Below are 26,536 nucleotides of genomic sequence, written 5' to 3'. Positions count from 1 at the left end.
GCTTTTCATTGGCCAAGTGTTGTTAGTCTCTCATTGGCTGGGCTGTTGCCAGGCAAGGAGAAAGTCTTTCTTCCTCTTGCTGGGGTAGTAACGATTAGGCTTCTCTCTGTTGGGAATGCAAGCTACTTCTCTTTCTGTTGGTTCTGGAAAGGGCTACAAAGAGTGGTGTGGTGCCAGAGCTTCCCCCTTTTGATTTCTCAACTCTGATGAATTATTATTATTATTATTACTATTATTTTAAAAATTTTTATTTATTTATTTATTCATGAGAGACACAGAGAGGCAGAAACAGGTTGATGGAGAAGCAGGCACACTGTGGGGAGCCTGAGGCGCACTCGATCCCAGGACCTCAGGATCATGACCTGAGTGGAAGGCAGATGATCAACCACTGAGCTACCCAGGTGCCCCACAACTCTAGTGAATTAATTAAGTAAACTCTAAACCCAATATGGGACTCAAATTCATGGTCCTGAGATCAAGACCTGCATGTTCTATGGACTGAGCCAGCAGAGTGCCCCTCAACTCCATTTTAAATGAGGTTTCCTTTAATTCATGGTTTTGTCTTGGTGTATCACGTTACAAGGTTTGTATTTTCTCCTGATTTGGGGGCAGGTTGTATTTTCATCACTAGGACATCTTCCTTTTGTGGCCTGTTTGGGCTGAGCTGGGTGGACAGGGCTCTGTGTCTCCACCCTGCAGGTTGCCCTTGGGAGGGAGAATCTTGAGTCCTCAGAATGCGGCCCTGCCTGCCTCCGTGAGGGTGTAAGGCATGAAGCATGAGGAGGTTTGTCATGCATACTAGCCCCCTGATGGGTTCTCAGAGCCTCAGGGAGCAGGGAGTCTGATGGGGTGGGTATACCCCTCCCCTCATTAGAACAGTCCAGCTTACTCAGCCGTCAGGAGCCAAAGGCCTCTCAACTTTGAGTGTAGCAAAATGTAGAGGCAAGGGTTTGAGAGTCAGGCAAGGCTGGATGAGACTCCTGATTCCAGCACTTGTATAGGAGCCTGGGCCAGCTGCTCAGTTGTTCTTTTAAAACAAATTCTTATAAAAAGAGCCTGTGCTCCTTGCTGTGAGGTTGCTGTGAGGATTAGGTGTGTAGCATTTTGGTGGAGTTCCTGATACATACCGGGTGCTCAAGACTTAGTACTCCCATGCGTGACTATCATTTCTGACAATACATTTGAGGAATACAGGGAGGCAAGAAAGAGAGAAGGGATTTTGTTTTTGTTTGGCAGCCTAGTGAAATGGCTGAAATGACTGAAATGACTGGCCTCCCACTGACTCAGACGGCTCCAGACTCTGTGTGAGGACCTTGAGTCTGGTCCCTTCTTCAGATGGTATGCTCTGGGGGCCCCTTGGGAAAGGGCATAGGGGAGGACACCTGAGTTCCAGTCCTGGCTTTGCCAGCAACTACCTTTATGACCTTAGATGAGTCCCTTGCTTTATATTGCCTCAGTTTCCAGACTTGCTGGGAAATTGGTGTGGACTAGCCTTGCTCACCAGCTAAAGTGGTTGTAGAAATACAATCATCATGTAGATGTGAAAGTGCTGTTAGGAAAATAGTCTAGGGTATTTTATGACTGTGAATGGGGGTGAGGGGATGCTGTCGTCTTTGCTCTTTCCCTGTTTTTCCATTAGCAAGCTATTTAATTATCACAGTCACAAAGAACCGAGAGCATGGAGGAGAAGCATTTCTGTTAAAGTGATTTCTTGTAGATGTCATCATATCCATTTACCAAGGTTCTTGGGAAAGACTTTGAAGTTGGTTTTACACTTTACACCTGCTCTGCTGTCAGGTGTTGGGCTAGCGGCTGGTCAGATTTGAATTTCACGAGTCCATAAGTCCATTTATTCCTCAGCTGTTAGACAATGCTCTACTGGGATAACCACATTTTACAGGTGAAAATCTCTCAACTGTGTTAAAAATGCAGGTGGAAAAAGACTGGAAGGTAATATACCAAAATGTTAACCAATGGATGTGTCATGGAGTCCTGATTTTTTTCTCTTTATACACTTCTGTACTTTCCAACCTTTCAAAAATGGGTTTGGCTTTTGGAATAAAAAGTATACATATACCTCCTCCTACAAATCAAATGTAGTGCTATTAATATTAGAAAAATATGGATTTTAAAAGTTAGTGACTTGCCAGTAAGCTGAAGAGCAGTAGTGTATCTGGAAAATCTTAAAAGGCAAGCTTGGGCCAGCCAGAGTGGAAGCTTTCCTGAGTTCTAGCACAGTGTACCCGTTGCTCTCTTTGCAGCTCAGAGCTGAGAAGCTGGGATCAGACTGGCCTTTACGCCAGGGCTTCCTTGCAAGCTGGATGTTTAGTGAGCCACACATACCAGTTTTGGTGGGTCTGGAGGATTAATGAGCTGTTAAGCCCGACTTTTTCATCTCCTGAAGCTTCCTTTCAAACTACAGATTCCAAATGTGACCTACCACAGCCATGTGCCATGTCCCCCTGTACTCATGATTTGTATGCTTACACTTACTCCCAAGCAAAGCCTCAGTTCCTCCTGTTGATTCTAAAAATTTAAGCCAAAAGGTGCCAGAAAGCAGCTTTATGAATGAGCTCAGCAACCCCAGAACATGAACATGACTCTAGAATAACTCAGTATTGAGGCCTCCCTGAAAATTTGGCTTCATGATTATTCTAATTTGTTAATCCTAAAGTGTAAACGCTTGAGCTGATCAGAATCCATCAATTCAAAAAAACTGACATCCTTCCCTTTCTCAGATTGACCTACCCCCACCCCCACCCCCCTTCAGATACCTTGCCTGGTGAGGTATTTGCTTGCTTTTGTTCCTCTGATCCAGTGTATCACTGAGTCTTGGTGAGATGGCTCTTGAGTTAACCCTTGATTGTCTCCGCGCCTTGTTCAGCATTTCATGACCAGACAATGGCCATTGCTTTCCCTACCTCTAGACTCTTTTCTTCTCTAGGCTGCACATTATTGCCAGATTAATCTTCGTGGAAATAAAGCGGATCAGGTCATTCTGTGAATCCAAAATCCTTCTTTGAGCTCCCCCCATTGCTTTGACTGAACTAAGCAGATAGCTCAGGCCTTCCTAGTGCAATCGCCAGGCCAAGTGCTCTAGCCCACAGAGCAGTAGATTCTCCCATCATGTGCCCTGTCTTGTTCCTCCCTGAGCCTTTGCTCAGATTCCTCTGTTTCCTGTAGATAGCCCTCTTCACTTTTGCCCATCCCTGACATGCCCCAGCCTGCCCATTCTCAGCTCACATGCTGTCTTCTCATGAAGTAGGATCTCAGGCCCCCACCTGCAAAATGTTTATAATATCTGTCTAGGCTGTTGTGTAGACTGTTGGATGATGGGTTGAAGTGTCTAGAACAGTGCCAGGTACCCAGTGGACATGCCCAAAGTGGAATAATGATTATTTTCATAGCCACTGCACATGGTTCAGTTAGAAAGTGGAGCATCTGTAAGTGCAGCTGCAGACAGAAAACCAGCCTGTGTATTTCAAAAGCTCACCTTGCACAATCGCCTTTATTAAAATGTGTGGCTGTTTGTACAGCAGAGGGTTCCTTGCCAGCTGACCCTGAAAATAGAGCTTGTGCTCAGGAAGGGCCAGGTGTGCTTTGCCAGGCCGAGCAGTGCATCTCCTTCCTCCTCAGCTGGCTGGATCTTTAAGCCAGAACAAGCAGATGTCTGGTTTTCTGGGATGAGAAGGCAGGATGAGGTCCCAGTTGCTCTTTCATCACATGTGGCTGTGAAGTGCAATAGTGGGAAAAGCTGGGCTCTGAAGCCATGCTAATGGAGCTCTCATATGTGCCTGGCTTAAGAACAGAGCTTCAGAAAACTTCATCACTCCCATTGCATCCCTATGGGAGGACCAGAGAAGGACCAAGGAAGGACCAGAGAGAACAATTGGGTCGTTTGGATAACCCGTAGTTCAATACCTGTCATGTGCTCAACATGGCTTTTTGGTGCTGGAGACAAGAATGCTAGTGGTGGGGTGCCTGGGTGCCTTAGTTGGTTAAGCGTCTGCCTTTGGCTCAGGTCATGATCCTGGGATCAAGTCCTGGAGTCAGGCTCCCTGCTCAGTGGGGAGCCTGCTTCTTCCTCTGCCTCTCCCCCTGCTTGTGTTTTTTCTCTGTCTCTCAAATAAAATCTTTTTTAAAAAAAGGATGCTAGTGGTGGTACAAAATCTAAAGGTGATAAAAAAAAAAAAAGAACAGATTCTAATAAGTCTTGGACTCTTTTGAGAATATGGTTAAAAGGTTTGGACTTTCTCCAAGGAGAACGTGTACATGCACACACCACATTCAACAACTTCTGGGGGCTCAAGGATCCCCTAAAGTTCATTTACGGACCCTGCAGTTAAGAACCCTTTATTTAGTAACTATAATCTAGTGGAAAATATTAACATGGACATTGGATTCAGAAACAGCTGGTTTAAGTTTGCATTCCATCCCTTACCAGCTATGTATCTCCTGAAATGAGTGAATGACCTTGGATAGCTTACCCTTGCTAAGCCTCAGACACCTCACACAGATGATGAGGTGGAAATAGCAGCAGGGGCATCTCATAGGGCTGTAGAGAAGATGAAGTAAGTTCACAAACATAAAAGCTATTAGCACTCTGCCTGGCATGTGGTAAGTGATCAATAAATGATAACACATTTTTATTAGCCTGCTATAAGGGAGCTGTGGAAGTATAGCAGGAGATTAATTCCTATTAGCAGCTGGGAAGAAAGTATGAACCATAGTTCCCAGTTGAGATCTTGTATATCAAAGAATTGTCAAAAACAACGCAGTGGGGTTTTCCATCTGTATAGACAACAAATTTATGCTGTCTCACTTCTGTTTTTAAAAGAAGGCAACCACAGCGGCATTCATAAATTGCTTCATATATTCCGCTGGAGGGAATAAATCTCTCTCAATGAGTGCTAAACACTAACAAGAGTTAGAATTCATCAACAATAATAAATTATTTCTTCCTTTAATAATAAAGAAAAAGGATAAGATGGTGATAACAATTCAGAGCTCTTGTGGGATTACTGTGTGCCAGGCATTGAGCTAAGTGCTTCACATTGGTGTGGGTTTGTGGTGTCCCTTCTGGTGAAGCTTGAGCACTTCGGAGAGCAGAAGTCTGAGAGATAAAGGGCTTTCCCTGGGTGTAGTTGGAGGTCAGTGGGCTGAGTGGGCGTGCGCATGCGTGTGGGCTAGCAACCAGAGCGTGTCTTATCACCTTGTGCTCATTTGACTGCTTTCTGAGCCATAAGTTTTAACATTTTGGAATGTGCCTGCTGAAAAAAGGTTTATCATGCAGAGTGTAAGATTACAACCACAAGCTTCAGAAAAGTGTTTCTGAGCTTGGGGGAGAGTTACAATTAACCTCGTAAAGAGTGCAGATGAAAGTCTTTCCCACAGTTACAATCAAAGACACTTCAGGCCACTCTTTCCCCAGAGGAATAGTTGCTTTTTATGACACGTTTTAAAGTTTTATTTCAAAAACAGTCTGCATCTTAAAGCAGAATGTTGTCCACTCCCCAGGCTGCCACTCACAATGTGTTTTCAGTTTTCACAATCGTATTACCAAGGGTCTGGATATGATGTGAGTTGCTACCCTCATTGGATCCACTCGGGGAAGGATCTAGCCTGACTTAAATTGTGCTCATTGCAAGATCTCTTGCCCACATCTCCTGATATTTTCCTCTGAGAGGCAAGTTTAGAGTCCTCTCTGTTATGTTGGAAGAGATTGTCTTCAGTCCTCTCCTTTTCGTCAAGGAAACAGAGGCCTGGCAAAGAGGTGGAAACCCATTCTGTGCAGTGCCCCTTATTTCTGCCCAGTGCTCAACAGCTCCTCAAACCAGGTTTCTGCCCAAGTCCTGGGTTAGAAGGCTTCCTAATTGTGTCTCATGTCCCTGTGCACACAGGGCTCTATCTGTGTTTGTGTGTTTGAACTACTTAAATATCACGTATCTTTTCCTAAGATGTGGAAACTGAGACTAATCACCTTTCAATAATCTTTCATTGAGCACCTACTGTTGCGGGGGAAGGACTAGTAGTCAGAGGGCACCTAGGTATTACAGTCCTGCCAGGGATCATTATGCAACCTGTTGACATGGAGTTTCAAGGTTCGTGAAATTCACATCTCTCTCAATTTTAGTATATGTGCTGCCGAAGTGAGCACAGCTTACCTCTCTCTCCGTCTGCTTGCCTCACCCCTGCTCCAGACCGCTCTCCCAGGTCTCACTGGCCCTTCGGCACCGCCTTCAGCTGGCCCTTGGCCCTTGGATTTTATTGTTTGAAGAATGCTTACTTCTATATTAGACAGCATAAGCAGGGGAGAGGGAGAAGCAGATTCTTCACTGAGCAGAGAGCCCGACAGGGCCTTGATCCCAGGACGCCTGGGATCATGACCTGAGCCAAAGGCAGCTGCTTAACCAACTGGGCCGCCCAGGCGCCCAAGAGGAGTGCTTTAAGTGCCCTCTCCACCATCATATGACAGTGACTAGACCAAACTTGGAGTTTGACCCAATTCTAACTTCCTTGGGATGTGTGCCTCCCGTTTATACAGTGGACAGGACTACTGCAGTGGCCTTAACACTGTCGGGGTGCCTGCTGTCTCCTTCTTGATCAACACTCACTGACTGCTTTGCTGGTTGAGCCTGGTCCAGCACGCAGCCACCTGTCACAAACGTTGTGAGCTTCTCACTGCCTGGAGTCGGGAAGGCAAACGATTCCATTTCCAGGTGGTTGGCAGCGAATGACTGAAGTGCATGCCTTAAGTGCTGTGATTGGTAATGTCAGACCCTTGTGGGGAGAAGTGGGGTGTGGGGAATAGGGAGTGGGTGAGGGTGGAGGGGTAGCTGTGGTGTGTCATCTCTAGTCAAAAGGATAAGGTATAAACTTCTAAACCTGGCACACCAGACTCTTCATGATGTGGTTTCTGGCCAGAATCATTTACCGCTCCCAGCCTTCACTTCCCTCCCTGCACTTTCCCCCAGCACCCCTGCCATCACACCACCATGGTTTTGTATCTGCTGAATGTCCACCTGAAATCCCTCGCTTCACGTTTCCCCATTGCCTCCTCATCCTTCAACACTGACACAAGTATTCCTGCCTTTGAAGCCTCCTCACCTTTTTGTCCCCAAGCCAGATTGTACAAAATCACCTCTTTCTCTAGGTTCCCGTGGCATTCGGTATACACATGATATTATTAGCACATTACAATCATTTAATTGTATGTCTGCTCTCCTGCTACACTACTTGGTGGGAAAGTCAATATTGATTGAGCTCCTTCCCAGTGTCCCAGGCACGTTGGGAATTACTGCCCATGCTGGAAGCCCAGCGGAGTAGAAAGAGGGTAGGGTTTTGAAGCAGATTTTCTGGTTTGAGTCTTTCTCTTCTACTACCTGAGAGATGTCCTTTTTTTGAACCTCAGGCTATTCATATGGTAAATTGGGGATCATAATACTTATGCCAGGTTATTGAGTGGTTTAATAGTATTTCTAAAATGTTAGCACATAATACGTCCTCAATAAATGGTTATTACTCTTATTGGTTATCTCTAGACCAATTCTGTAAGGTGCAGTAGGAATTAACTTTTTTTTTTTTTTTAATGCTACAACTGAGACTCAAATTATTTCCGTAGGGTTGTAGATCAAATAAATTACTGGGTTAAGAATTTAAGCTCAGATCAGTATGACTTCAGGGGCATTGGCCTCTTACTATTTTTTTGTAAAAAAAAAAAAAAAAAAAAAAAAAAAGAAATGGTGTAAAACCTACAAAGAAGTTGTCAAAACAGTACAAAGAATTCTGTATATCCTCTTCACCTCACCAAGGTTATTCAATTGTTTTTTAAAAATTTATTTAAGTTCAATTAACGTATAATGTATTATTGGTTTCAGAGGTAGAATCCAGTGACTCATCAGTCTTAAATAATACCCCATGCTCATTACATCACATGACCTCTTTAATGTCCATCACCCCCTTGCCCCATCCCTCTACCATCTCCCTGCCAGCCACTCTCAGTTTGTCTCCTGTGATTAAGAGTCTATTATGATTTGTCTCCCTCTCTGATTTCATCGTTTTATTTTTTCCTCTCTTGCCCTATGATCCTTTGTTTTGTTTTTTAAATATTTTATTTCTTTATGCATGAGAGAGAGAGAGAGACACACACACACACACACACAGGCAGAGGGAGAAGCAGGCTCCATGCAGGGAGCTGGACATGGGACTCGATCCCGGGTCTCCAGGATCCCACCCTGGGCTGAAGGCTGCACTGAACCTCTGAGCCACGGGGGCTGCCTTGTTTTGTTTCTTAAATTCCTCATGGGAGTGAGGTCATATGATAATTATCTTTCTCTGATTGACTTATTTCACTTAGCATGATACTCTCTAGTTCCATCCATTCTGCTACAAATGCAAGATTTCACTTGTTTTGTTTTGTTTTTGCTGTCTGAATAGTATACTGTTGTGTGTGTATACTGCATCTTCTTTATCCATTCATCTGTTGATGGACATCTTGGCTCTTTCCATAGTTTGGCTATTGGGGATGGCTGCTTTAAACATTGGGTGCAGGTGCCCCTTCGGATCACTACATTTGCATCTTTGGGGAAATACCTAGTAGTGCAATTGCTGGGTTGTAAGGTAGCTCTATTTTCAACTTTTTGGGGAATCTTCCAATTGTTAACATTTCACCTCAATGTCTGGTCCTCCTCTCTTTCCCTCTGGGTATGCATGTGGACACCTACCCAACACACATCTTTTTCTGACATGATGACTCATCACCCCTAATACCGCCCCAACCAGGGGCTCTCCTCTTGCATTATGGTACAGCTCTCCCAGTCAGGAGGTTGTGTTTGATAAAATAAACCTATGGCAACTGCCAGTCCCCATTCTGATTCCTCAAGTAGTCAAACAATACCTCTTATTCATTTCTGGTCCAGGATCCTATCTAGGAACATGTTCTGCTTGTAGTTACCACGTTTCATTGGTGTCCTTTAATCTGGAATTGTTTTTCCTCTTTGCCCTGTGTTTCATCCCCTTGATGGGACTTTCATCCTGCAGGCTGTCCTGCCTGAGTCCATCCAGTATCTTCTCATGAGTTGACTTAGTCGAGGCATTTTTGGGAGGAAACCACAGAAATGCTGCTGAGTTCTTCCTGATGCATCTCATCAAGAGACACACAATGACCTATCTTATCACCGGTGGGGATAACCTTGATCATCTGGGATCTGCTAGATGTCTCCACTGAAATCACCATTTTTCCCTTGTAGTTGATGACTATGGGGAGGTATTTTGGTAATATATCACTATCCTGTTCCTCATCAAAACATCACCTATTAGCTTCAGTATCCATGATTACATGGCTATACATGGTAATGTATACATGGTAATGACCCCCACCTGCATCCACCACCACCATGGTTACCACCTAGGGATGATCAGTTTCCCTCATTTCTGTCGTATATATTACTTTCTACTGTAAGAAAGAATATACCTTTCTCAATTTCTATGTATATTTATTTCAAATGGACTCATGGTTCTATTTAATTCAATGGATTATATCATTAACTATCATTTTAATTCCCAAATTTTTCTCAAGTTGAGCTCCCTCAAGCTGGCCCTTTATATAGTCTTGATATATATAATATCATCTGTTAAGTATTTTCTTACTTTCTGATACAAGTTGTTCTAGGTTTATCTTGTATTTTCCTGCCCCAATCCTGAAATCAACTTTTCTTCAAACAGTTGATTCCTTTTAGTGGAGGATGATCTTGAGAAACTGATTGCTGACTGTGTTCATTGCTTCACATACACGTGCCTGCCTGTAAAATGTATGTGTATTATACACATACCCAGAATTAGAGAAAAATAAGCATTTCTATATCTATATATTAAAAACCCATCAGTTCATGCCAATACTTCCAATTCAATCCGACATCTCAGGCATTTTTACAAATTCCTACTCAGTGAAAGAGCAGGTTTCTTTTATTCTCATATATTTACTTATTAGTTCAATGTGACTAGTCTTCCTAACTATTCTGGTGGCCTCTTCTGTCTGCCACCTCCATACACATGGTCACTAATATCGGCACGAGGGGCCCCTTCTCCTGAGCACCAGTGTCAAGAAGTAGACATAGGAAGTAATACATGTGTGTTTTATTAAGAAATATGTACTTTCTCTTTCTAACCTGAACACCCAACACCGTACATGGCATGCAACAGGAGCTTTGTGAATGCGGTATGAATGAATAAATACACAGGAAAATGAACAAATGAAGTAAGTGTACTAACTGTTGTGCAGTGTTTAGTTTGTGAATGTTACGTCAGGATCATTAGAGGATGAGGATAGGATAGGTAAGACCCAATGATCTACTCTATCTAGGAAGTTTCTGTGTTTTTTGTGTCCTTGAAAGGAGTTGTGGAAGGCTTCACAGGGAAGGGACCAGCGTGGGGAAATCAACTCAAGCAGTCAGAGGCACTGAAGAAAACTCTGGTTTTGAGTCAGTTTACAGGATGAGGCTTGTCTGCCTTCAGCACACTGGGCACATGAGGACCCTTCAATCAGCAGGTGAAATGATGAGAACAAGGGCAAGGCACAGTCTGGGCTTTGGCTCCTTCATTTTGTTTGAGGTGTGTGTGTGTGTGTGTGTGTGTGTGTGTGTGTGTTAGAGCTAATACAATGCAATAATCCAGACTAATTAGTTCCCACACATCTATGTGTATTCTGAAATTCCATTTAGCTTGCAGTTTTCCATGACATCCTGCCCAACTCTACTGGAATGTACAACTTTGTGGCAATGATGTTGATTGTTAGTCTAAAGGTGTCAGTGCTTTAGAATCAGTGATTCCTCTTTAATAGTGTAAATACACAGGCATGGTTTTAGTTCGGTGGATACTTAAAAACCTGTTATCCTCCCCATTAGAGTTTTCCATAACCCTTAGCATGGTAACTGCCTGTACTATGGGGACAATACATAAATATACCTTATTTTGTTAGAATCATTTTGAGAACAGATTCTGTTGGGTAGCCCTCAAATTACTGTCCAAACCCCATCTCTCTTGCCTGGTGCCTACCATGGTGTCTGAGAAGCCAGACTCTTTACCTTGCAGCAACCCTTGCCGCTGAGGGGTGGCTTTATGACCTGGTTGCAGTCTGTGAGAAGGCTCCTGGACTGGAATTTTCACTTTTTCTTTGGTTGCGGAGAGCAAAATTACCAGCACCCAGGACTGCTGATACTGTGTTCTCTAGTGAGCTTTGCCTTCTAGAGTGTCCTCTGGGTTGGAAATGGTCTCCACCTTGGATCCTGAAGGCCTCAAGGCTTAGTGTAACGTGAAAACAAAAGGGAGAAAAAGAAACGGAGAAAAGTAGAGGCTGGAGAATATGAGGAAGGATGGAATTTGGTAGAAGCTGGGGGAGGCCTAGCTTTGACCCCTCAGGCTGCTTAGAGGGTCAGAGATGGAGACACAGGTCCTCTTCCTTGGGAATACCCTCGTGTGGCTCTCACATCTGGTCTTCTGTGGCCTCCAGGATCTTTGTGCAGCATTACTCACAACCTCAGGTCTGAAGTGTTTTCTATGCCTTTTGGTCATTGTGAAGATTAAGTGAGATGATATGCATAAAGAGTTAAGATCTGTGCCCAGCACGTAGTGCTTTAACAAATGATAGTGCTTTCTAAATGTTAATGACTCATCTTGTTCTCTTTGAAAGTGCACAAATCTAGTACACATTTTATATGTCTAGGAACAAAAAGCAAAGGTCCCGTGGAGAACATTTGTCAGCTGGTCTGATAGAACTGTATGGTGTTTGTTTCTTCTGTGATGGGAGATGAAAAAAAGATGATTATTGAGAGCCAAGAGTTTTATTTTTGTGAATTTTCTTTTTCTGTAAAGAAGGGGTATCTTCTACCAGAAATCAAGAAGGGACTTAACACCCATCATGTGTGTATATCTGTCTGTTCTCTCCTAACACCTCCTCATTCCCTAGACCTTTGCCAGCATCTGGGAGGTCCACTAAGAAATGCTCTTTAAATCCTCTACATTCTTCCAAAAGCCCAAGGGGTTTAACAAGTTCTGATTTTAGCTAAAACGTATAAATTAAAAAAAAATGATTTCTGCAACTTGGTTCTTTATGCTAGAGATCTTTGTTTGTCAAGTAACAAAGCATAACCTGCATTTTCTGTTATTGTTTATTGGGCAATCGATATAAAGCAAGATATTTCTTCAGAGATAAGCAGGTTGTTGTTAACACATCTGATAACATCGGATTTTATTGAATGAGTGTGTTTCACACAATCCATATAAAGTTCCTAGTAGTAAACTTTAATTGCTGGAGAGAAGAATATATTGAGAGAGTACAGTTGGAAAGAGGCGATTTAAAAATTTTCCCTTTAAGCTAAACATGAGAAATAGAGAAACATCATTAACAAAATCAGAGACCACTTTGACATAATGAATTATGAACACAGCGCAGTGAAATAATTTTGTTGCAGCTGTTCAGTGGTAATAATTAAACTCAAAATTCAGCCTCCTGCTTTTTTTTTTTTTTTTTGGCAGGAGCGGGGTGGGGGTGTCTAGAATAGTGACTTCAGTCTCTAAGAATCAAATGCTTATTTAAAAATATTTATGGTACATGGAGGAATAAATTTAGTGCAATGAGGCAGTTTTTCTACAATCATTCCACTCATTGTTTAAATTACGTTTCTTTCACTTTAATGACATTATAGAAGATTTGGCTCACATTTTGAAAAGCTCCTTAGAGGCAGAGAGAAAAAATGTAGATTAGCAATGTAAATCTTTTTTGATGGAAGATATAACAGCTGTTGAAATTTTGGTATCAGTTGAAATTCCAAAGGTTTTGAGAATTCAAGCAAGCAGCAGTGGGGTGTGGGGAATATGAAGTTAGTGATCAAGTTGGTAGCTAATGAGTGAGTGGTGGAGAAAATCCTCACTGTCGGAAGGAGGCAACAGCTACTAGATTCAGATCTGTGTGCATGTCTTGCTCTGCCACTTGCTGCTTTGAAGGACCAAAGTGTTCCTTTCTGTGGCTACTCAGGTGGAAAGCCTGAGGTTAGGAGAGAACTGATGGAAGCCATCTCTTCTCCATTATCCATAACATGAGACCTGTCCATGTTTAGAGAAAGAAAAGCCCCCAGAGACTTTGACAGAGGGAGCCTTGAGCCTTTGGCGTTGAAAATCTGATGTGGAGGCTAAAGATACCTCAGTTCCAAGTTTTGGGGCTCAAGGCTGTGGGACATCTATAAATACTGTGAAGTACCTGGTAATTCACAGCAATTCATAAGGCACTTGACAGCTCCTAGCCATTTTATAACTTTGTGTAGGACATAAAAACATGATTGTAGCCCAGAGATGGGATGTTGGGGTGCTGTTCTGAAGGAAATGGAAGACAGCTGGGCCTGGAGTCCTGCTCCATGGACCTTTGCTCAAGCTGTTGCCAGTTCACCTGCTGAAACTCAAAGCTAAAATCCAGGGCTGGGGTAGATGCCCATGTCCATAGGTTTAGGTAAAGAGTAGTGGCAGTACACTTCTGCTGATGGCTGGTGTTTTATTTATAGACTCATGCAGGACTTTCAGTTCTTTCCCCAAACTTGAAGCTGAGAGAAAAACAGGAGTCTTTTATGATCTACTGTAGTGTTGGGTAATCTGACCTCGAAGATGACTGCTTCCAAGTAATCCTAGCCAGCCCCTGATCATCTCTAAGAAAGGGGCTGTGAAAACATAGCCCTTCATTGCTATTTATGCAAAATGAAGAAAAGGGCATGTGTGGAGGGAGAAAGTATGATACAAATTAATACATGCATGGTGGTGGATGTCAGCTGGCTAGTGGAAACTGACATAGCGTATAGTAGTAGAACTATTGTCTTTCTACCTTAATTAATTATATGAGACATTTAACATGTTGAAACATCAAGCCAAACATCTGGGGTTTTATGGGTGGTGGCATTTATCCAACTTTAGACTCTCCCTGCTTTCTGAGTAAGATCTGTGCTCACTGGGTACCATTCACTCTTAAACATTGTAAGTCAGAGGCCACCCAACCTCTAACTCTGAGCTCTGCGATTGTGGGAGCAAAAGGGTCCTGGATTCTGAATGATTAATTTGAATTTTCTTCAGAAAGGAACTGGATATGATAAAAGAGCATCTCTTGAGAAGTCAGCAAAACTGGTACTTGTCCTGGTTTTACCACTGATTGTTCTGTGAGATTGACCAAGTCTTGAGCCCCCTGGCATCACTCCCTCATCTGGGAAGTTGCAAGGGGGCTAGTAATTTCTGTCCTGCTTAGCTTGTAGGGCTGTAGGAAGAATAAGACCACGGGGAATAGTTGTTTGAACTCTATGCGTTTTATAAATTGCTCATCTAGTCATCCAAAAACATTTTCGTCAGCATGTAGGTGTTACAAGTCTTGTGCTTAGCTGGTTATAAAATAGTGAACAAGATACCCCTTCTCACCACCCTCTCAAAAAAGGGGAGCCTACTCTGGGCAGCAAATAAACAAGCAGTTTTTATTTTTTTTTAAGACTTTATTTATTTATTAATGAAAGACACACACACAGAGAGAGGCAGAGACACAGGCAGAGGGAGAAGCAGGCTCCATGCAGGGAATCTGATGTGGGACTCGATCCCACGTCTCCAGGATCATGCCCTGGGCCAAAGGCAGTGCTAAACTGCTGAGCTATCTGTGCAGCCCAATAAGCAGTTTTTAATGTTGTGGGACAAATGATATGATAAGAGTGACCACAGAGTGCCAGGCAAGCAAAGTAGTCTTGGGTAGGGGTGAGGTGGTGGTGGGTTGAAGTTGTCATTCTGAGATAGAGATTAAAGAGGCTTTGGTTGTTTTTGCAATGCCTGAAAGAGAGCCTTGGGAAGATTTTTTAAAGCACAGCTGTCTGGTTTCATCCAAAATTCACAGGGTACTTAATAGATTTCTTAAGAAGACAGTGAAACTCCAGTTAAGTATGCGAGCTTGCTGCTTTTTGGCTGGAGGACACTGAAAGGCCATGTGGGAACAAGCCCAGTGCAGCTGACACAAACTTCAGAGTGTGAGAAGGGAAGCTTCCTTTGGTTGTTGGCTCTGCACTTATCATCAGCTTAAATCAAAATCCTGTTTTGTCCCAGGTGGTTGGACTAAAGCCCTATTAGCCTCAAGGGAACTCTTGCTTAAGCAGATACACACTTGTTTCGTGTAGGCTGTACCTCTTAGGGATTTGTTCTAATATTTCTTTAATTAGAAGAATTTAAATCTGAAAAAAAAGAGGAAAAAAAGAAAAAGGATGATCAACCGAACTCTATGTATATATTTCCCAGCATCAGTAATTATCAAGGTTTTGCCACATTTGGTTCATCCAGTTAACAGACATCTTGTCATTTCACCCCTACAGGCTTTATTCACCTCTGAAAGTATGGGTGTTTCTTTATAACCACAATGTTGTGATCACATCTAGAAATCAGGGAATTTGGGGCACCTGGGTGACTCAGTGGTTGGATATTTGCCTTTGGCTTATCATGATCCTGGGGTCCTGGAATCGAGTTCTGCATCACTCCCTCTGCCTATGTCTCTGCCTCTCTCTCTGTGTCTCTCATGAGTAAATAAATAACATCTTTAAAAAAGAATTAGGGAGTTTTAGGGATACCTGGGTGACTCAGTCTGTTGAGCATCTGACTCTTGGTTTTTGGCTCAGGTTGTGAGATTGAGCTCTGCATTGGCTCTGTGCTCAGTGTGGAGTCTGTTTGAGATTCTCTCCCTCTCCCTCCGCCCTCTCCATGCTTTCTCACTCTCAAATATAAATAAATAAAATCTTAAAAAAAAATCAGGTAATTTCAGAAACTTTTCCTTCCCTAACATTTCATTATGAAAAATTTCAATCATCCAACAAAGTTAAAAAGGTTTTAAAGTGAATGGCTATATATCCACTGCCTGGATTCTATCATTAACGTTGACGTAACTTTCCATCTATTCATCTTACTCATCCAGTCATCAATTCATCTTTTTTGATGTATTTCAAAGTAAATCACAGAAATCAGCAAAGTTCTCTCCTATAGTTCAGCATTCCTATCATTAACAGCAGTATTAATATTTTTGTCCTTTTTCTTCCTTTGAGGTAAATTTACAATGAAATTCACAAATCTTGATGTGGTATTTGTTGAGTTTTGACAAATTCCAGTGCCTGTGTAACCCAAATCCAGATCAAATATGAAATACTACCAACACCTCAGAAAATTCCTACATTTCTCTTCCCAGTCAGTTCCTTCTCTTGCTCCCAGTAGTAATCACAGTCTACTGTGATTTTTTTTTTTCCCCCACTAAAGATCAGTTCATCCTGCTCTGGAATTTCACTTAAATGGAATTGTAAAGTTTGTGCTCTTCCGATTGGTTCTTCTTTCACTGAAAATGTTTTTGAGATTTATCTCTGCTGTTCTGTGACTGCAAGTAGTTTGTTCCTTTTTATTGCTCAGTACTATTCCATCAAATGACCGTAACATAGTTTACTTCTATTCCCATCGATGGATGCCTGGACTGTTTCTAGTTTTGGTGAAGTGAGTATACTTCTATGAACATTCTTGACTAACTTTTTGTTTTTTTGTGGATGAGAGATTTTTATTTCTCTCATCCATTTATTTATAAATGCCTAGGAATTGCATTGCTGGATGAGGAGGTAGCCCTACACATAGAAACAACCATACATTAAAAAAAAAGATTTAGTTATTTATTTGAGATAGAGATAGAGATAGATAGAGCTAGAGAGCAAGCAAGCATGAATGAGCACAGGCCAGGGAGGGAGGCAGAGTGAGAGGGAGAGAGAATCCCAAGTAGACTCTATGCCTAGTATGGAGCTTGATGCAAGGATAGATCTCACGTCCTTAAGATCATGACCCAGGTGGAAACCAAGAGTTGGAGGCGCAACCAACTGAACCACCCAGGTGCCCTGAAATTGCTGTACATTTTGCCAAATAGACTTGGCATTCCTACCAACAATGCATGGCAATTCCGGTTGTTTCATTTTTGTCAGTCTGTAATTCCAGCCATTCTGTGTGTGTGTAGTAATATCTAACTGTGGTTTAATGTTTCCTGATGATGTTTTTTCCTGATGATGCATGTTTTCCCTGATGATGCATGATTTTAAGCACTTTTATATAGGTTTATTATCCATTTGCATATCCCTTTATGATGTGCCTGTTCAAATGTTTGGTTGTTGTTTTTGTCTTTATTATTGGGTTATGGTTAATCTTTATATATCCTGGATCTCAGTCTTTTGCTGGATAGCTGTTTTGCAAATATTGTTTCCAAGTATGTGACTTGCTTACTTTTCTAATGATATCTTTGAGTAGGTTTTGACTTTGACAAATATCTAACCAATTCCTTCTTTTATAATTACTACTTTCTTGACTTCTCCAGGAAATCTTTGCGTTCCCTTAAGTTACAAAGATATTCTCTTGTGTGTTCCTCTGAAACCTTTATAATTCTAGATTTCACATCTGGGTTTGTAATTCCGCTCAAAATATGGTGTGTGTGTGTGTGTGTGTGTGTGTGTGTGTGTGTGTGAGAGAGAGAGAGAGAGAGAGAGAGAGAGAGAGAGAGAGAGAGAGAGAGATTTGCCACAGGGCTCAAAGATTTTTTTTAAAAAAGATTTTGTTTATTTATTTGACAGAGAGAACATAAGCAGGGGGAGCAGCAGAGGGAGAGGGAGAAGCAGATTCCCTGCTAAGCAGACAGCCCAACACGGGGCTCAGTCCCAAGACCCTGAGATCATGACCTGACCTGAAAGCAGATGCTTAACTGACTGAGCCACCCAGGTGCCCCCAAAGATTTGTTTTTTAAAACCAATTTCTAGGCTTTGTTTATAGTTTCTCCCAAGGACCACTGGCCCTTGCTGCCTTCCCTTCCGTCCACTGAGCCTGAGTGCTCTTGTCCTGCTAGGGCTCCTTTCCTGCTGTCCCGTAGTTCCTTAGCTTCTCATCTACCAAGCCAGAGCTACCCCCAGAGAGCTGAGCACTGTTCCGGAGAGTCCTGACAGTGACATGGGCCGGCTGGGCCTAGTGTGCCCTGTCTTCAGCTGCACAACTTCTGGAAGCAAGTCTGCATTGTTCTCTAGTGGCTTCTCTGCACACTCAGAGTGTCCAGTGCACACTTTGACTCTCTTCTGGCTGCCATCCCACCTCATCTACTTTCCTTCTCTCTGTGCCCTTGTACTCTGGGTAGAAGCCATCAGACTGATGCTGCTGATTTGCTTCTCATCTTGCCTCTTGAACCTCGTCCACTTTCCTTCCTCAGTCACATCCTCTTTGTAGCCTAGATTCTGGCTCCATCAATTATTTGTGCTCATCAAAGAATCCCTGTCTGCTAATCTGTTCCCTTACCTACAAAGATGATTGGACTTCTAGCCACTGCCTCCTGGTGATGATCACATAGTTCACAGTTCTTATGTACTTCCTGGGTAGTTTCTTGAGCTCAACTTTTCTTGTTACTTTTGCTACCAGATTTTTCAGTGTGGTGGCTTCCCTCCCTCTACTTCCGCAGCTTCAATTCCGTGGCTCCAGTCCCATCACTCTACTAAAGCTGCTTTCTGGTCAACATAGGAGATGTCCTTTTCTCTGCCCTCAGACCTTTTGATTTTTTTCTGTGGCATATAACTTTTGAACACTTAAATCTTTTCTTCATTTGACCTTTATGTCTTTTCTTTTTCTGCCCTGAAACTTTTTTTGTCTTGCTTCCTAAACCTCTGCATTCTTCAAGATTTTGTCCTTGTTTTTATTACTTTCTCTTCTCAGGACTTCATTTATACATTTAAGGCTTTGTTGTCATGCCAGATGTTTTCCAAATGTCTCATTCCAGCAAGGCACCATTTTCAAAGGTGTGTGGGCATTTCCACCAGAATGCCCTTCCTCTCTTTCCTTCCCTTTTGTTGATTGATTGACCCGCTCATCCCCACTTCCCTAGCCTGGCGTCCTTGACAGACATAGGCTACTCAATCAAGATGATCTTTCTCCCTAAACTTGGTTGTGATCTCAGGATCTCTTCACTGTGGCCCCCAAGGTGATGCTGGTTGGTTCATCATTTGCATCTGTCATATTTGTACCAAATGGTCTTCAGGTTGCTTATTCTCCCTCATATATTTAAGGTTTTGGCCTTTCTTTCTGCCATGCAGAATCTGATCCGCTAAAAGATGAGTTGCCACCAAAAAGGTCTAGTTTATAATCCCTGCTCACTTCCCTAGCACCGTGGGCAGAATATAAGCTGAAGTTACTCATACTTTTCACAATGTTGATTCTTTTTTTTCCTTAAGGATATTTATTTATTTATTTATTTTAGAGCATGTGCGTGAGTGAGGCGGAGGTGAGGGAGAGAGAGAAAAATCTCAGGCAGACTCTGCACTGAGCATGGAGCCTGTCACGGGGCTTGATCTCACAACCCTGAGATTGTGACCTGAGCTGAAATCATGAGTCGGAAGCTTAACTAAGCCACTCAGGTGTCCCTGCTCTGATTCTTTTTAAGATCTATAGAGAAGAAGTAGGTAGGGAATATGAATCCTTTGGTCTCAAGATTGGAATGAAATATAAATGGTCCTATGTATCAGTTAATAAAAGCCTTATCCTTTGTCTATTTGCCTCTCTGGGTATATTATAAATACAAGGGAAGAAATTTTGGTAAAAATTTTGAAAGTTTATAAATTACTGCAGATAGATAATATGCGCTTCAGGAAAAGCACTGGCTAGGGAACCCTGGGTGGCGCAGCGGTTTAGCGCCTGCCTTTGGCCCAGAGCGTGATCCTGGAGACCCGGGATCGAATCCCACGTCGGGCTCCCGGTGCATGGAGCCTGCTTCTCCCTCTGCCTATGTCTCTGCCTCTCTCTCTCTCTCTGTGTGACTATCATAAATAAATAAAAATTAAAAAAAAAAAAAGAAAAGAAAGCACTGGCTATATTCTTTCCCAGAAGCTACTTGGTTTGACTTTGTGAGCTGTTCATGTTTGGGGAGAAGACCATTCTAGGAACATGGGTTCTTCTCTGAGAAGACCCTGCCTCTCGGAACTTACAGTTTTTGTTATTCTAGACACTCTGGGCTCTTTATTTCTTTCCTTTTTTAAAATTCCCTGGACTCTTTCTTAACTGTCAGCATGGAATGACTTTTATGACTGGAGGTTTGGTGATCCCTGGCAGCTTCCTCTCTCCTAGACCAAGAATGCATTTTCTGCTCTGTTTTCTTCCCTCACACAGCAGCTGTTACAGGTCACAGGCTCCTAACTACTGGGGAAAAAGGAAAAATGGGCTGCAAATCCTTTAAGAGTGTGAACTTTGAGTGTTAGATTGGATGGTAGCTGGAAGTCCATTACGTGGGAGGTGATGTGGGACCTGGGGTGCAGGCTGCTGCTGACCAGCTGTGTGACCTTAGGCAGTAGTAGCTCAGCATCTCTTGGTCTCAGTGGCCACATCTGCATGATGAAGCTGTGGAGTTGGCTGCTCTCGTGGGGCCTTCTGGATCCGGTGTCTCACATTCTTTGTTTTTCCTGGTTGTTACTGTTATTACTTAAGTGATTTGTTCTTCTTCAGACAATATCGAAGTTCCGTGGGAAGGTCAGAGTTTTACCCTTGATCTTAGCTAAAAGGCCAAGAAGCCATGGAAAGGTCAGAATTTTAAAGCGCATTCGGAATTGTATGTATTTGTTGGTTTGTATTAGGATAGTTTCAGAGTCCTTGGGAGAGAGAGCATATTCTGTCCTGGAAGATTCTGAGTCTAGCGAAGGGGAAGGGGCATGTGTAAGCCCTGCCTGTTAACTGCCTGCCCTTACATCTCCCAGAAGAGCCAGGAAACCGAGGTGTTTGGTGCCGGCTGGCATCCCTGGAAACCACAGAGTATATGTACATGACTAAGGGCATGTGCTTTGGAATCAGGCGGAGGACCTGGGGCATTCGCCCTGATTTCACTGCAGCCTGGCTATGTGGCCTTGAGCAAAAGAACACCTCGTATGTCTCAGTGCCATGTTTCTAAAATGAGGATAATAGTGTCTTGCTCACAGCATTGCTGTGAGGATTAGATGGGATAATATAGAAAACTCTTAGCCCATGTGGTGGATAGTAATTGTTCAATAAACAGCCCATTAATTTCAGTCTGCTTGCCTTGGACTGGGCTAGGCATTTTACCTCCAGTATTTGATTTAATCCACATAATCCTACTAAGTAGAAGTTATCTCCAGATCTGGAAGAAATTGAAGTTCAGAAGGGTTAAGTAACTAAGGGAAAAAAAAATCCTTAACATTATATAAGCAGTCAGCAATAGAGCTAGAGGTGGAAACCAGACCTTCCCGCCTCCAAAGTCCCTCTCTGCCATGTGTGCTGCCTCCCAGAGTGAAAGAGAGCCTTCTTCATTGGCCATGCCAGGCTAGGCTCGGGGGAGCCTGGATAGCCACGGTAGAGGCAAGAGAAGTCCTTGAAATCCATAGATGCTATTCTCTTTACAAACACGTCATGATCTTTTTGTTTTGTTTTGTTTTGTTTTTTGTTTCCCATTTCAAAGTAGTCATTTATTAAGTGACCAGATTACAAAAATAATCATGGTAGTTACCTTAGTTCATCTTTCTAATAAGCCTATTGATCTGGTCTTCCTTGTTGCCAGCATCTCCACCTTCTACAGAATGGGTGGTTTTTTCTTCATTCCCCCGCATGGAGAAGATAATTTGAAGGGCCATAAAAAGTTCTTTGCTTCTTTGAAATGTCTTCCAACAGTATAGATCTTGTGAATCAGATCCTCCACGCGGATGATGCCATATTTACCTAGAGATCGGACAATCAATGTGTTATCTGTCAGGGCAATTCGCTTCTTGTTGATCTTGCTATAATCATGCTTGTAGATCAGTTCATTCACCGACTTCACGTTTAGGTATCCCCATGCTATATACGGTTCCACAATCCTTAGCATGTTAGCTGAAGCCTTGTTGAGCTTAACAAAGGTGCCATAGAGGATCTGGTGAAGGCCAAGAAGCTGCAACACCTTTCGAACCTTTGGGTTCACGCCACTGATAACTCTGATCCTGATGACAAATGCCAACATGGGTTCTGCAGGCACATATAAGTTGGCACCTTTTCTTACCATCCTTGCTGTTCGAATCTCAGTTCTGTACATCTGCCTGTATTCCTTGTAGTAATGCTTAGCTTTTTCATATGTAAGCTTCCTCCTTGCCTTTCAAAGCATCTTCTGGGCAAACTTTTTTCTCAGATGCTTGATCTTCAACTCTGTAAAATTCCTTCACTTTTCTTAAGGGTTTCTGACACAGCAGCAACCTTCTTTTTCTTCTCTTCTGTATCCTCCATGGTTCCAGCCAGACCAAACAGGTTTTGATCTAAAAGACTATTAGAAGTTTCTTTATTTGAGAAGTCCTAAGTTATATTACACTAGCTATTATTCATGCTGCTTGTCAGTGGCAGGAAGAATTGTCCTGCTTTTCAACATGGTAAATATCTGTGTTTGTAGCAATGAGAATTCTTGACCTGAGAGTACATAAGATAGATGCCTGTGCAAGGCAGTATAGAAAGTGTCCTAAAAGAGGGAGGGACACAAAGCCATTCACACTCAGAAGAGAATGAGTCATAGCTGGTGACAGTGCAGTGACATTTTTAGTAGTTTCCTGGGGTGGTGGTAGTGGTGGGTAGGGATGGCTTTCAAGATGAGCCTCAAAGAAGGAGAAGCATTTTGCAAAAGTAGAAGTGGCAGGAAAGAGAGCAGCTCCAGAGAGCATCACAGGTGCATGAAACTGAAGGTTGGCTCTCTGGCGTGAGAAGAATTAGGGAAAATTAAATTTTTCATGTCTTTTAAGGCCTTTGTTTATGTCATAGAAAGGCAGGTCAGAGAGTCCAAGGAGGAGATAAATACAGTATTAATCAAGAAAAATATTTCTAGGTATCTTGTCAAGGTATCCACTTGCAGGGAAAATCAGCAGCCAAGTGCTGGCAGTTCTTTTGTGTGTACCTTCAAATTCTAGATTGTGATCTCCAAATAGAGAATCCATCACCACATGTGGCTATTGAGCTCTTGAAATGTGATATTCTTTTTTTTTTTTTTTCAAAGATCACACACACACACACACACACACACACACACACACACACACCATGCAAGTGTGTGAGCCCAGGGAGGGAAATGGGGGTAGGAGAGGGAGGGAGAGAATCTCAAGCAGACTCTGCACTGAGTGGGGAACTGGATGCGGGGCTTGATCTCAGGACTCTGAGATCATGACTTGGGCTGAAATTAAAAGTTGGATGCTTAACTGACTGGGTCATCCAGGGCCCCAAAATGTGGTATTCCTAATTAAGATATGTTGTCAATGGAAAACACCTGTTGGATTTTAAAGATGTAGTATGAAAGTAAAATATTTTAATTTTTATATTATATGTTGAAATTGAGCATATTAGATTAAATAAAATGTTAAAAATAATTTTACCTCTTTTTACCATTTTAATGTGGCTACTAGAACTTTTAAAATGATGCATGTGGCTCTCCTACATGGCTTGCATTCTATCTCTATCAGGTGGTGCTATGCTAGAGGTACTTGTCATATTTTTAAAAATTCTTTTTTTTTTTTTTTAAAGATTTTATTTATTTATTCATGATAGACACAGAGAGAGAGAGAGGCAGAGACACAGGCAGAGGGAGAAGCAGGCTCCATGCACCGGGAGCCTGATGTGGGATTCGATCCCGGGTCTCCAGGACCGTGCCCTGGGTCAAAGGCAGGCGCTAAACCGCTGCACCACCCAGGGATCCCTATTTTTAAAAATTCTTTCATCCATTCTAGTGTTCCTTGAGACCTAGAGTCAAGAAATGAATCCGGTCATTCAGATATGAAAGAAAACTAGGTTTTGTCCATGGCTGGGCTGTGTACGTCGTTCTCTGGGCTTCTGATTTTTTTCATCAGCATTGTGAGGACATTGGATCAGATATTCTCCACCCTTTTAATTTTAATTTTTAAAACTCTGTGGCTCTAGCTTGGAGCCAATGTTCCGAGTTCAACTATTATTAACCTTTTCTGTATTCTCTTGAAATGTCTCCACTATTCTCTTTACCAAATATCAAAAAAAGTCAGGATTATTTCCTTTTTCTGTGATCCTTTTGTAAATTCTGGAGTGCAAAGACTTGAGGGAAGAGAGTTCTGATAAAGAAACCTCCTCCCCTTTGCCTTCTCTGCCTAGCAGGCCCCATCCACGCTGATCCCAGTATGCACTCCTGGGCAAAGTGACCCCAGCAGCATCTAAAACAATACAAGTATCAGAGATTTTGAGGAGGTCTCCTTTCTTTGGTTCATGACTGTCAGGTCTACTTTCAAATACCCCAAGCATGGTGATTCCACACACGTTCTTTAATCGCTGATTAGGGCCGCTAAAAATTAAGAATTGAAGTGTTTTCCCTTTTAAGAAAGTGGTGGGCAGACCAACAAGGAGATACAGTGCTTGGTGACTTGGTAACCTTTGGGTTACAGGTAAGGAAAAGGAGGTGACCCTAGGAGCAGACAGGTAGTGAAACATTTACTTCCAAATAAGAGTCTTTGATATTCAAAGTGAGATAGATTTTCGTTAACTAGCAGTAAGTCAAATAAAACCCGCCCCTCTCCCCATAGATAGATAACATTGCATTGGAACATCTGTGTCTGGGTGGAAGCTTGTTGCTATATTGAAATCCCCTCTCATGATACCAATCACAATGTAGTATTTTGCCATTAAATTTATTTTTCTTTAGGAATAAGTCTTTTTACTGTAAAGTAAAAGTAACATTATGGAAAGGAGGGGTTATATAAAAACAAAGTTTTACTGGTTTGAAAAACAAGAGTACTGGAGAAAGGGAAAATATTGCTTTGCCTGTGGAGTCGATTTTATTGCAAGTGCCTGAACCGAAGTTATTCTTAATAAAATCTTGACTTTTTTCTCAGGGTGTGGGTGAAAAAATATATCTGCAGGGGTATTTTTGGTAGCCAGTAGTTCTTGGCTTTTGATGTGAGGTTTGTAGGAATCCCAAGATGATAAGGTGCTAATTGGTTCAGATTGAAAACTCAGATAATTGGACTGATTGTGATCATAGAAATGGTAATAATATCTAATGTTTACAGAGCAAGGGGTATGATTATTTTATTTACTATGCAAACATTTGTCTCTTGAGTGGACGGAAGATTAAAGCACTCATCAACTTACATACCTATGATTAGGGCATATTTTATTAAATATATAAAATGTGAAATACATAATCATCTTGGTCCATGAAATGCCAATGATGTGCATTTTAAAAAAGGACAACTCAAGTTTTATGAAATGTTGCCTGGAAAACAGCTTTAGATTAAAACAGTGATGAGTTCTCTCTTTGTTCCTTTCTCTCCATGTGCTGCCCCAGAATACCATGTATTTTAGTTTCTCTAATTAAAATTAGTATAAAAAAGCTAAAAATATGTCATCTTATGCCATTCCTCAATAGAAGGAAGTTGGAAATCACTAATATGCAGTTTTGTTAATGTGTTGGTACCTGAAGACAAGAGACACTCCAGCTGGTTTGTAAGAATTGTATATGGGGGGCAGCCCCTGTGGTGCAGCAGTTTAGCGCCGCTTGCAGCCCAGGGCGTGATCCTGGAGACCCTGGATCGAGTCCCACGTCAGGCTCTCTGTATAATGTCTGCTTCTCCCTCTGCCTGTGTCTCTGCCTCTCTCTCTCTCTCTGTCTCTATGAATAAAAATAAAAAAAAATCTTAAAAAAATTGTATGTGGGCATATGAATGATTGATATACTGCTCAGGTTTTGAAAGCTCAAATAGTTACCCTTTGTCCAGTGTTAAGTATAATAATAAGGTTTATTTATTACCATGTGTGTAAAATCAGAAAGCTCACCATAGATTATAACTTCAAATTATTTTCTATCATCTATTTGTGTAATGAGGCATAACACTTATTTAATAATTTATGCATTTCATCATTTGTTCAGTAATTGTTTATTGATAGCTTGTGGTATATGAGGAGGATAAGGGGCTGTAGCAGTAGGCAAGATAGAAAAGGTACTAAGCTTGATAGGTAAGTCAGACCATGAACAAACTCCCCAACAAACCTGCCAATGACAGCAGTCAGTGATGGGAAAGGCACACATTGGGATGAGAGATCCTCTGTGCTGTGGAGGGCTGGTGGGTGTGCCTTAGGTAGAAGATAGCCAGTGAAGTCTTCCTATGGAGGCAATAGTCGAGGTGAGATCTGAAAGATGAGCCAGGCTTTCAAAGTGAAACAGGTTCACATAGTCAATGGTGTGTAGTGTACTCAGAATTGAGGTAGTTTTGCTCTGTGTGATGCCACTTGTATGGAAGGGTGACATTCTGAATTGACACAGGAACCAGCCACTTAGGAAAGGGTTAGTGCACAGCTGTGCAGCACACTGTCAGGTCAGGTGTTGAACCCTAACTAGTTGGGTGATTGGGAAACCAGCTGGGAGTATCACTCAAAAGGGGTCGTGGCCACAGTGATTTACCCACTATGGTCCAGAAGTATTTCCTGTTTAAACAGGCAGTATGGCATCTATAATGGTTGAACA

The 26,536-nt window shown here is 42.2% G+C and overlaps 1 protein-coding gene and 1 pseudogene across 3 annotated transcripts in view; one reads left to right on the top strand and one right to left on the bottom strand.

Annotated features, from left to right (window-relative positions):
• Window positions 1-26,536, top strand: part of SAXO1 (stabilizer of axonemal microtubules 1) — a 102,306-nt gene that overhangs the window by 47,298 nt on the left and 28,472 nt on the right. The window lies entirely within an intron of this gene.
• On the bottom strand, window positions 21,555-22,299 carry LOC106559480 (annotated as a pseudogene).

The sequence above is a fragment of the Canis lupus genome, chromosome 11 (assembly GCF_011100685.1).
Source record: "Canis lupus familiaris isolate Mischka breed German Shepherd chromosome 11, alternate assembly UU_Cfam_GSD_1.0, whole genome shotgun sequence".
NCBI classification, from domain to species: Eukaryota; Metazoa; Chordata; class Mammalia; order Carnivora; family Canidae; genus Canis; species Canis lupus.
Note: the sequence above shows the minus strand (reverse complement) of the source record. Positions and strands in the feature narration are given on the sequence as shown.